We start from the raw sequence: 11820 nt of genomic DNA on the forward strand, positions 1-11820 counted from the left end.
GCTGATATTCTCTAGTTGATCTTTACTTTCTAGCTGCATTAAGCCATTACAAATTTAGTGATGTCTTGAATTCTTACAAAGACATGACGAGTTGCAATAAGTTGTCTTGATCTCCGACTGCACTTGAACAAGGACTGTAAATGTTCATAGGTGTACTGAAATGTACAGCATCTGTGCATCTTGATGGTGTTCTTAAGGATCCTGCCATAGTCATTGGTGGTGATGGTACTTGCGGTGCTGCATCAATTTCTGAAATCTTCATATCAGTTTTTTCTCCAGCCTCTTTGTTCCAAATAATTTTTCTTCATCACGTTCACTATAGTTGTGTCTTTAATGCCCCTTGATCAGATACATTTACAAAACAAAACATTATTTTAGTATAGTGCAGGGCACTAGATCAATGACAATGGCAGTGTAATAGATCAATGACATAATGTTGACAGTATGTGTTTAAAATAATTGCAAACAAACCAGTTCTTTCTTTAGGTGTATGACGGGCGATCATCGTCCTCATCTGTCTGCAAGCCAAGCTGAGTCGAGCTTCCTCATGTGTATCTATAATGAAACATCACATTGTTGTTAACCTCCCCCAAAAAAGTTAAAATCCTGAAATACTATCAAAGTTAATTAATGCATATAATACCTTTAGTGTAAATAATCAGCTCACTAAAGGTTACACAGGATTTATTCAGAGATTCATGCAGAGTGACAGCCTTATGAATCTTAGACATAGATTTGTAAGATGGTCAAGCACATGCATTATTCGGTACCCATGAAGATTAACCTACCATTGTGTAAAATGTTTGATGATGATGATACCCAATAACAATAAATCATTTCAGCTGTTTGTGAAGCAATTAGTAATGTAAAGTCTGAAAAGCTCAATCTATGTTGAAAATGTATCAGCAGTTTACAGCTTATAATGGACTTTAATCACCCAACTATAACATGCCTATTCACATGTTCATAAGAATGTGCTATTGGTCTCTGTGATGTGCTACAAAATGACCTCACTAACCTTTGTTAAACAAGAACAGTAAGACTTACCTGAAAAAATATTAATTTATACCCATTCATTTAAATCAGAAATTATAACTGTCAATAACCAAAAAATAAAACCCATCAAAATCTGCTAACAGAAATTCAGTTTTACATCCGCAAATTACAGCTTGAACATAAGATATAATTGATTCACATAGGCTAACACATATAAATTAAAGCACATACTAATATATTTCTCTTAATAATAGAATGATAATTTAAAGAGAAAAGTAAACGATCACTGATGCACTGCATAAACAAGTTAAACAATAACCTAACACTGTGAAAATGTTTTAAGCATTAAATTCGCAAAGTATACAGTATACAAGCAGTAAAAACCTTACCTTTCTGACCGGAATCCACTGTTTTGAAACGCCAAATTTCTTTTTCTTCTTGTGATCTTCATAGCGGTTGGCAACCAGCTTTTTGAACATTACCGCCACCGTCTGGATTGGAGTTTGGATCAAGAGTTGACTCACGCATGTGTTTCTTATGAAACCAAACTTCTGCATGGAAGCGTGCTATCTCGAAAATAAGCGCATTTTACACTGTTTTCCCAAGATGATATATATAATCCATTTATAAATAATATTGTTTTGTTTGCATCTAAACATTGGGAACATCCACACTAAATGTTTTTATTATTTTATTGCTGTCGTACCATATATAATTTCTCAAATTATCATTAAACTTGGAGCTAACAAATTACTAGATAAATTAAGAATTTAATCGGTTGTCATCAGTTACACAAGCCGTATATGATGAACATTTAGGAGGACAAATTTAGATGAAGTGTCTTAAACAAAGAACTACAATCTTTGCACACTTACTATTAAGATTGCTCTTCCACGGCGTGCCTCTTTCCCCACCGAAGTACAATGCTTCCAGTTTCTCCCGCCTGAGACGTTGACGTTACGTAAGCGCAACCATCGTAACGAGGGCGTGGTTTAGCTCAGGACAGAATGATGCTATATCGTCCTTTGAGAAACATATTTTTGAGTGCGTGGTTTATTTTTAAATATTGGAATATCAAAGTATGCCTATCTTTTTGTAAAGGGTAATGCATAAACACGAGATGATAATGTGCATGCAAGCTTATTTCTGCAAATGTGCACCAAATAAAGTTAAATTGCAAATTAAAAGTTTCAAATAAAGTTACTATAAGTATTGTAGTGTTTTTTGTTGTTTTTAATAACAATGTGAAGAATAACAATATTTATTATTGTATTAATAATAATAATAATAATAATAATAATAATAATAATAATAGCATTTTCACTCAGCATTTACTTTTTAATACAAACTATGAAAGGTTCTATACTCATTCATTCATTTTCTTGTTGGCTTAGTCCCTTTATTAATCTGGGGTCGCCACAGCGGAATGAACCGGCAACTTATCCAGCAGGTTTTTACGCAGCGGATGCCCTTCCAGCCCCAACCCATCTCTGGGAAAAGGTTCTATACTGCCATTGATAATTTTTTTAGAATATTTAACATGTTTGAAACCTTTTCAATCAACAAAAGGTTATGCTACTTGTATATTCATTGCATTAAAAAAAGTCAGAGATTGACTTAACACAAAAAAACAAGTTGGCAGATGCTTTTTTGAATGAACTAGCAAAGTGTTGCTCACAAAACTCATCTTTTTAACTTAATGAATAAAATCTTTGTTTAAGTTGATTGAATGTGTTAAATGTAGTTGTACAGACTTTTTTTTACAGATTTTTGCTGAACCAACAAAAAAAATCAAGCAATTTCAACATTTGTCAAGTTGGATTTTTTACAGTGTTCTTTTAATTTGTGTTGCTTTTTTAGAGAGATGTCAGAAACATAAATGACATGATGGCTAGGACATATAGCTGGGGGAGAATGGAAGTGGTTGTCCAGAGCCCAGATGTGCAAAAATTAAAGAAAGATGGCCTGCCCAGGTGATTGATTTATCAATGACATGCTGCTTGTCAAATAATGGTGAACAAAGATGTTTATGTGATGCTAGACACACTTTTTGCTGAACACATACTGAAAATTTTACCTCACATGTTTTATGGAGGATTTCATTACATAGGAATAAAAGGTTGCCAATTCTTTACACATTTGGTTCCAAATAACAGACAAACAATTGATGTATTACAGATAAATGAAGAATTCCAAAGGTGTACTGGTGTTCCACAAGAATCGGTTTTTATGTCCCAGCTGGACAAATACACTCCAAAACTTCTTGACCTGTTTAGTGCGAAGGGTGCAGCGACTGGTGAAAACATCAATTGGAGTTATTGGAACTGATACAGGTAAGGCAAACATGGTAACAATGTGGCTGATGCCTGTTTATGCAATAAGTACTTTATTTACTCATCTTGCCTAATAGGTAAATAGTGCAAAACAAAGTCATAAATTTTAAGGGTAAATATAAAAAAAGCGTGTGTGTGTGTGTGTGTGTGTCTTTGTGTCTGTGTATATGTATGTGCGTATATATATATATATATATATATATATATGTATATATATGTATGTATATATGTATGCTTTTCTCATACAGGGAAAAACAGAGAGCAGTGTCTATGAAGACTTGAAAATGCGCAATATGCAGATATATGTCTGCCGTGTTCCAGATGTGGTGGGCATCATCATTGAGGGCATCCCTGTGCTTACTCGTCTTGGAAACCACGCCAGGGCTATGAACTTGCAGTATCCACCACAACTCAGCAAAACATTTCAGGTGTTTCAAAGACATTTTGTGGGACTTGACACACTGCGTCCAAAGTCTTCCTCCTGATTCATGACACAAAAACTTCTGAGTTAGTTAATTAGTTGCCGCTCAGAGGTTCTGTTTCTTTGCTTCATCACTTTTGTTCAATGGACAGTTTGACTTGGAACAATGTGGTAGTCATGCACCGACTTCTTCAGTTTCTGGATAAGTCTGCAGCAAATATTGGCATTTGATTTGCTTTTGTATATATGAGGCAAAGTTTGTTTTGTTATGTCAAATGCTGAGATCAGAGGCACTTTATTTTTTTTATTTCAATGTTGTAGTACATATGAAAATGTACTGTACTGTGTACACAACAGGCATCAGTTGGACACCTCAAACCCCCATGAGGATCCACACACACACACACACACACGCTCAGTTTTAATGGGTAAAGTTTAGAAGGGATACAGCTGCAGATACTCGCATCATTCATTTATTTTCCTTCAGCTTAGTCCTTCATTTATCAGGGGTTGCCACAGCGAAATGAGCCACCAACTACTCTGGCATATGTTTTACACAGTGGATGCCCTTCCAGCTGCAACCCAGTACTGGGAGACACCCATACACACTTATATACTATGGCCAATTTAGTTCATCAATTCCCCTATCGCACCTGGAGGAAACCCATGCCAACATGGGGAGAACATGCAAACTCCAAACAGAAACACCAACTGACCCAGCCGGGACTCAAACCAGCAACCTTCCAAGGCCACAATGCTAACCACTGAGCCTACTTGCATAAATATAGCATCATTTTTGTGACATTGTACAACAATTATATGTATATATTTACCGTACTGTGAGGGTTGGGCTTAAGTTTGGGGTAGACCTTAATAAAATACTGTTTACTGGGTAATTTAATAAATGATACGAGTATATTACTGCTTTTACACTGTGAAGGTTGGGGTAGATGTTAATAAAATGTATTTAATTCAAATTTTATGGGTATTGTAATACATAATCTAAACTATATGATAACAATAATATTAATTCCTCACATGTATATAGCACTTTCCTGGGCACTCAAAGCGCTTTACACACATTGAGGGGAATCTCCTCATCCTCCACCAGTGTGCAGCATCCACTTGGATTAGGCAACGGCAGCCATACTGCACCAGACTGCACACCAGCTGATTGGTGGAGAGGAGACAGAGTGATGAAGACAGTGATGATATGGGGATGGTCAGGAGGCCATGATGGACAGAGGCCATTGGGCAGATTTGGCCAGGATGCCAGGGTTAAACCCCTACTCTTTTTCCAAGGATATCCTGGGATTTTTAACGAGCACAGAGAGTCGGGACCTCGATTTAACGTCTCATCCGAAAGATAGAATGGTTCACTTGTATCGCTTGTTGCAAAAATGTTTTCAATTATTTTCTTAAATTCATGAATGAAAATATACAATTACAATCAGGAGATCAATATAAGAGAGATACAAGAGAGGGAAAATACAAGTGACATTAACAGCAGGTAATGTCACCTGTAAATAAACAGGGGAAAAATAAACAGGGGGGCTAATAATTCTGACTTCAACTGTAATAACAAAAATCGGACACATTTTTTGTTGTTGCACATACAGAAGGATTTAAGCAGTCAACTTCAATCAGAAAATGTGGAAAACAAAAATTCCTAACAAAATAAAAAAGATAAAGATAAAGTCTTCAGATTCATGTGCAAAATCTATGTAATAATAAATAATTTAAACTTAAAGATAGGAGGAGTGTTTAAATAATAATGCAAGTCAAACCAAAACTTGACACATTCACACATACAAAATAAAAGTTTTACAGTTTCATCATCCTTACCACAAACTGGAGAACGACTCGGAATATCAACATATTTGTAAATAAATGAGATTTTTATTGCAGTATTTTAAAATGCCTTTATTTTTATTGGGAAGAAAGTATTTATAAGGCAACAACCAAGCTTTTCTCCAGTCTACATTATTAACTAATGCAACCCAACAGAATCTGCCTCACAGAACAATACGATGACTTTGCTGAGGAATTAAATGGATCTGTTCTTTCATTTATTTCCTTTTCGATTTATTCCCTTTATTAATCAGGGGTCGCCACAGTGGAATGAACCACCAACTTATCCAGAATGTTTTACTCAGCGGATGCCCTTCCAGCTGCAACCCATTACTGTTAAACATGCATACATTCTCATTTACACACACACACTCGTACACTACGGCCAGTTTAGTTGATCAATTCCCCTAAAGCGCATGTGATTGGACTTTGACCCAGCCGGGACTTGAATCAGTGACCTTCTTGCTGTGAGGTGATTGTGCAACCCACTGTGCCACCGTGATGCATAAATGATTATGTTTATTATTTTAATGTATTGTATATGACTATTGCCCAGATGCATTACACCAGTGGGGATATCTCTACGAACAGTATTATAATCTCTGAAGTGAGTAGGAAAGTCACGAACAGTTATAAAGCGTTCATAACACAGTAAGTTCCCCAAATCATCAAGTACAGAAAATAATCACTTGTAACAACAACTGCTGGCTGCTGGGATTGACGTCATTTTTGGAAGGCGCGTGCTGCTGGCTCTGACGTCACTCTCGGAACACGCGCGGGTTCTTTTAAACCGTCATTTCTCTGTCGGATTATCAAACTTACATTCCACTTTACTGCTGTTAACACTGTTTCCCAGCGCGCGATGGCGAAGACGATTGTGAGAACTGCGAGGTCCATCGCGGCCCAGATAAACGTGTGCTGCTCCTACATCCACAGCAAATACCAGCAGCTGCAGGCCTTCCGCCGACAAGTCAAACGGAGGACCAGACCCAAGCACTGGGACTGGATAGAAGACTTCGAGCTCGAGCACGAGCTGCGCTTCCCCACCCGCGGGCCCCGGAGCCTGCTCAAGCTGCGGAACCTGCAGCACTTCCTGCGGGAAACCGAGCAGGACTGGTGGGACTTTCGGCCTCCGCGGGTGCCCGGGAGACCGCACCGCGTGTTGCGGATAAACCTCCGGGACCGGCCGATCAAAGCCCTGCTGAGCACCGAGCTTTTCCCTCCGAAGCCCGTAGACCGCACCGAGAGACACTACTGCCGGAAACTGCTGCTGATGGAGCGGCCGCTGGAGATCAGCTTACCGGCAGACATACTGGAGGAGATCCGTGCGCTGGAGCATCTGGAGGAGGAGCAGGGGCTACCGCCACACCTGCACTGCTCATCCGGTCAGGAGGACTATTATTCCGCGGATGAAGAGTGAACTTTAATAAAGCACACTGTAAAAAGTTCTTCAAGGGTGTTGTCCATAGGAATTAATTTTAAAAAGTATATTTCTTCCAATAAATTAATTACCTTTCCATTTGGAATTAATTTAAGTTTTACATAAGTAAAAATTGCGATTGTTTTTGTAACTTATTATTACCCATCAAAAAATTGTGTTTTACTGACCTTCAAAATAAATTGCTTCTACAAAACTCTATTTAAGTGTTTATATCCAAAGTAAAACTTCACGACCCGCCCACATGACGCAGCCCGCATCCAGAGCAAAGACACCGTTGCTCATACCTGTACCGGACCAGTTTCGACGTTCTGTGCAGTTTTTGAGGGCTTTATACAACGGGCAACACATGTAAGTAACTGTTTACATTGCATAAAGTTAGGTTTTAGCCGACTGATCACGCATTTATTGCACTGTAAAATGTAAACAAGTCGCCTTTCATGACAGTAACGGTTAAGTTTGTCAGTTTTGCAAGCGCCATGCGGCCTTACCGAAAGTACGGAATTTAACATTAATCTTAAAACAACTATCGCAAACGTAGGATCGAAATATGTTAGATATATTGCCATTAAAACATTGTCATTTTGTTTGTCTAGTATAGCTTTGGTGAATGTGAATTATTCTGTCTCAAATCATTCGTCTTAAATGTTATGCCTCTTTCCGAATTAGCTGGCAGAACACCACTAGCATGGGCTATCTTACTCGTACATGTGTCAGTTATAAGTTAACGGCTAAGTTTGTAGTCACAAATGTATTTCCTGCTTGATTGAAAAAGATGAGGACATTATATTTTTACCACCTATCTCTGCAATGTATCATAAAAATTGTTAAAGGTTTAACTTTATCTTTTGATAATTTGTTTGAAATATTTTAATTTGCCTTAAATCATTTGTTCAGTTTAAAAGATTAAATGTTTATTTGCATTGCAATATTATCAATGATCCTGATGTTTACCTAAACTCTTCTTTTAATTTGTGTTGCTTTTTTAGAGAGATGTCAGAAGCATAAATGAGATGATGGCTAGGACATATAGCTGGGGGAGAATGGCAGTGGTTGTCCAGAGCCCAGATGTGCAAAAATTAAAGAAAGATGGCCTGCCCAGGTAAATGATTTATCAATGACATGCTGCTTGGCAAATAATGGTGAACAAAGATGTTTATGTGATGCTAGACACACTTTTTGCTGAACACATACTGAAAATTTTACCTCACATGTTTTATGGAGGATTTCATTACATAGGAATAAAAGGTTGCCAATTCTTTACACATTTGGTTCCAAATAACAGACAAACAATTGATGTATTACAGATAAATGAAGAATTCCAAAGGTGTACTGGTGTTCCACAAGAATCGGTTTTTATGTCCCAGCTGGACAAATACACTCCAAAACTTCTTGACCTGTTTAGTGCGAAGGGTGCAGCGACTGGTGAAAACATCAATTGGAGTTATTGGAACTGATACAGGTAAGGCAAACATGGTAACAATGTGGCTGATGCCTGTTTATGCAGTAAGTACTTTATTTACTCATCTTGCCTAATAGGTAAATAATGCAAAACAAAGTAATTAATTTTAAGGGTAAATATAAAAAAAGCGTGTGTGTGTGTGTCTTTGTGTCTGTGTATATGTATGTGCGTATGTGTATGTATATGTATGTATATATATATATATATATATATATATATATATATATATATATATATATATATATATACATACATATATATATATATATATATATATATATATATATATATATATATATATATATATATATATATATATATGTATGTATGTATGTATATATATGTATGTATATATGTGTTATTTGTGTATATATGTATATGTGCGTGTGTGTGTGTATATATGTATGTATGTATGTGTGTATATATAGATAGATAGATAGATAGATAGATAGATAGATAGATAGATAGATAGATAGATAGATAGATAGATAGAGTTGAACTCTGTTGAATAGGTTGTACAGAACCACACTGATAATGACATTTTACGTTTGTAGTTATATTGCCTGCAATATTCAGTTTTTTCATTATTCACTTACCAACTACAGGATTCAAGTACCTCTGTGGTGAGGAAGAGAGACGTGGCTCTGAGATGCCTCGTTGAATACATGGGAGAGAGTGGGCAAAAGCTGATCTCTGACTACTATGTAAGTATTGTTTAAAAAGCATAGTTTGACTTTTTTGGGAAAGGCACACATTCCTCAGATATCAGTCTTATGTCTGACTGAATTATAGAACAAAGATGGAGCTCTGTCAAACATTCGAAACACGTCTACAAACACCTAAATGAATATGCAGGAACCAGGGTCCCAAGTTAACCTTTTGGACTTTTAGTTGCTTGTAGACTTAATAATGTCATTTTTAACTGCAGTTTCACAAAAGTAAAATCCTTGTTTTACATTATGCAAAAATCATAATCATCTGACAATATAACTGTCAGAATGGCTTTTTCAGTTTTGCCACGTATTGTTCTGTTTATTCTCATACAGGGAAAAACAGAAAGCAGTGTCTATGAAGACTTGAAAATGCGCAATATGCAGATATATGTCTGCCGTGTTCCAGATGTGGTGGGCATCATCATTGAGGGCATCCCTGTGCTTACTCGTCTTGGAAACCACGCCAGGGCTATGAACTTGCAGTATCCACCACAACTCAGCAAAACATTTCAGGTGTTTCAAAGACATTTTGTGGGACTTGACACACTGCGTCCAAAGTCTTCCTCCTGATTCATGACACAAAAACTTCTGAGTTAGTTAAAGGGTCACGAAACACCAAAACACATTTTTTGAGCTGTTGACAGTCGTATATGTGTCCCACACTGCTAAAAACACTATTAGGACACCTATATTTCACTAAAAAGTGTAAATTGGTTGTTTTTGCGTTATTTCAAGCAAATTCGTACTTCCGGTTTGAAACGAATTTTTGAAGCTGCGTCACGGCCATGACATAATAGCGTGTATTCCAGCGTGCAGACTGGGCGTCTGTGCCAGAGTGTGTCTTATTACGTCTTACAGTGTGTTGCATTAATGCATGAGTAAGGCTTGGGTCAAACCAATCAGCGCACTCTATTGTGCAACTTCATTAATATTAGTGTCACCGTGTTAACGCCACAGAGACGCCACGTTGTGTTGGCAAAACAAGCGTGAAAAGTTGCTTTTATTGTTTGCTGCAGTTAAGTTTTGTTTTCATTTTCTCTCTGTGAGAGCGCAGCTGGCGTCACTTGTGGATTAACAGTGTACGCGACGCTCGACAACAATAACTTACGTGTCTAAGGAGGAACATTGTTTACCTGAGAGCTGTTCTCATCTGCAAACGCTAAAATCCGGATTTGCTTGTAACGTTAGTCTCCTCTTCATAAAGACGCGGCTCTAGTTGCTGGTGATTGTCCTGTCTCTACAGATTTGGTAAGTGAGCGACCAGTGCTCTTTGTTTATTCAGTTTGTTCGTATCTAACAAACTATTGCACAGAGTGTAAACACGTTAGAACCACAACCAAACTTTAACCTCGTGTAGGGTTTTTACCGCATTTAGTGACCGGAATAACACGCGCGGCTTTCTGACACTACCTGTCGTGTGCATCTAAGTTTCTGGGAAATGCTGAGGTTTTTTTTCTCTCATTCGCCGTGCGGTATAAAACATTGCATGAAAAATACACGCTTAGAGCAGCTCCTCGAATCAAATATCTCGTGTGTCGCGAGGGGCATAAATGAATTCCCTGAATGAAAGAGCCAAACTGCAGTTAAAGTCCACCATTTAATAATTTGGCTAATAATTCGACTACAGATGTCCATGTAGGTTAAACACCATCACATTCTCTCCTGTATGTATGTTTGTGTGTGTGTGTATTTTGACTCTGAAACTCGCGCGTGCCCAAATCGACACTCCCACACCCTCCCACTTTAGTTCCTCCGACACTCCCCCCTAAACAGAGCTGGACACGCCCACTTTTCTGACTTTTTCCAAAGAAGAGGTGTGAAAACACCCTGCTGAAACGAGGGGGTTTCATGGCCCTTTAATTAGTTGCCGCTCAGAGGTTCTGTTTCTTTGCTTCATCACTTTTGTTCAATGGACAGTTTGACTTGGAACAATGTGGTAGTCACGCACCGACTTCTTCAGTTTCTGGATAAGTCTGCAGCAAATATGGGCATTTGATTTGCTTTTGTATATATGGGGCAAAGTTTGTTTTGTTATGTCAAATGCTGAGATCAGAGGCACTTTATTTTTTTTATTTCAATGTTGTAGTACATATGAAAATGTACTGTACTGTGCACTTAAGCTAGTCTGTTAATGTAAATTGCTCAGGTCAAGATTCACTGTATTTTATTGTTAGTGTACAGATTGCATTTAAAGGTCTTCTATGCTGCGCTTAAAGATGAGGTTAGAAGTTTCTGTAATTTTTAATGTTAATGTTTACAACATTAACAATAAAATTGATTATAGAAACTTTTGATTATAAATTGATAATAAGTGCACCCAGTTGTTTGTGTATGGCAAATGTTAGAGTAATAAACATTTGACAAATACCTCTCTTTCCTTATTAAAGTTGAATTAAAAAATAATTTGTATAAACTAAGAGTAATAAAGAAAATGATTTAATTGAAATCAAATAAATTAATTTTTTTATTTTAAATGTTAATTATTTTAATTAAGTATTATTTGATCAATATACTGATCTTTAACACTTTGGTTAAACTCAAAAATTTTGCTTTATATTGTAGACTCTACTTAATTTTTTTGCAAACGGTAAAATAATAATATTGAT

The 11820-nt window shown here is 37.0% G+C and overlaps 2 long non-coding RNA genes across 3 annotated transcripts in view; one reads left to right on the top strand and one right to left on the bottom strand.

The window, feature by feature from the left end:
- Positions 1–1933, bottom strand: part of LOC147843975 (uncharacterized) — a 2811-nt gene extending 878 nt beyond the window's left edge. Inside the window, exons 1-4 of the long non-coding RNA XR_015491210.1 lie at positions 1872–1933; positions 1386–1487; positions 472–555; positions 78–339 (exon numbers count right to left, since the gene is read on the bottom strand). This is a non-coding gene — a long non-coding RNA (uncharacterized LOC147843975). The remainder of the gene's footprint in view (positions 1–77; positions 340–471; positions 556–1385; positions 1488–1871) is intronic.
- The window catches only part of LOC147843974 (uncharacterized), a 19767-nt gene extending 8186 nt beyond the window's left edge, over positions 1–11581 (top strand). Inside the window, exons 2-6 of one of the 2 annotated variants that reach the window (XR_015491211.1) lie at positions 2857–2969; positions 8347–8501; positions 9107–9205; positions 9548–9818; positions 11079–11581. This is a non-coding gene — a long non-coding RNA (uncharacterized LOC147843974). Of the gene's footprint in view, positions 1–2827; positions 2970–3174; positions 3330–3577; positions 5422–8346; positions 8502–9106; positions 9206–9547; positions 9819–11078 lie in introns of those variants that run through there. The other variant, XR_015491212.1, reaches the window with a different exon arrangement.
- The last annotated feature ends 239 nt before the right edge of the window (positions 11582–11820 follow it).

This window comes from Danio rerio, chromosome 5 (assembly GCF_052040795.2).
Source record: "Danio rerio strain M-AB ecotype USA chromosome 5, GRCz13ab, whole genome shotgun sequence".
Lineage (NCBI taxonomy): Eukaryota > Metazoa > Chordata > Actinopteri > Cypriniformes > Danionidae > Danio > Danio rerio.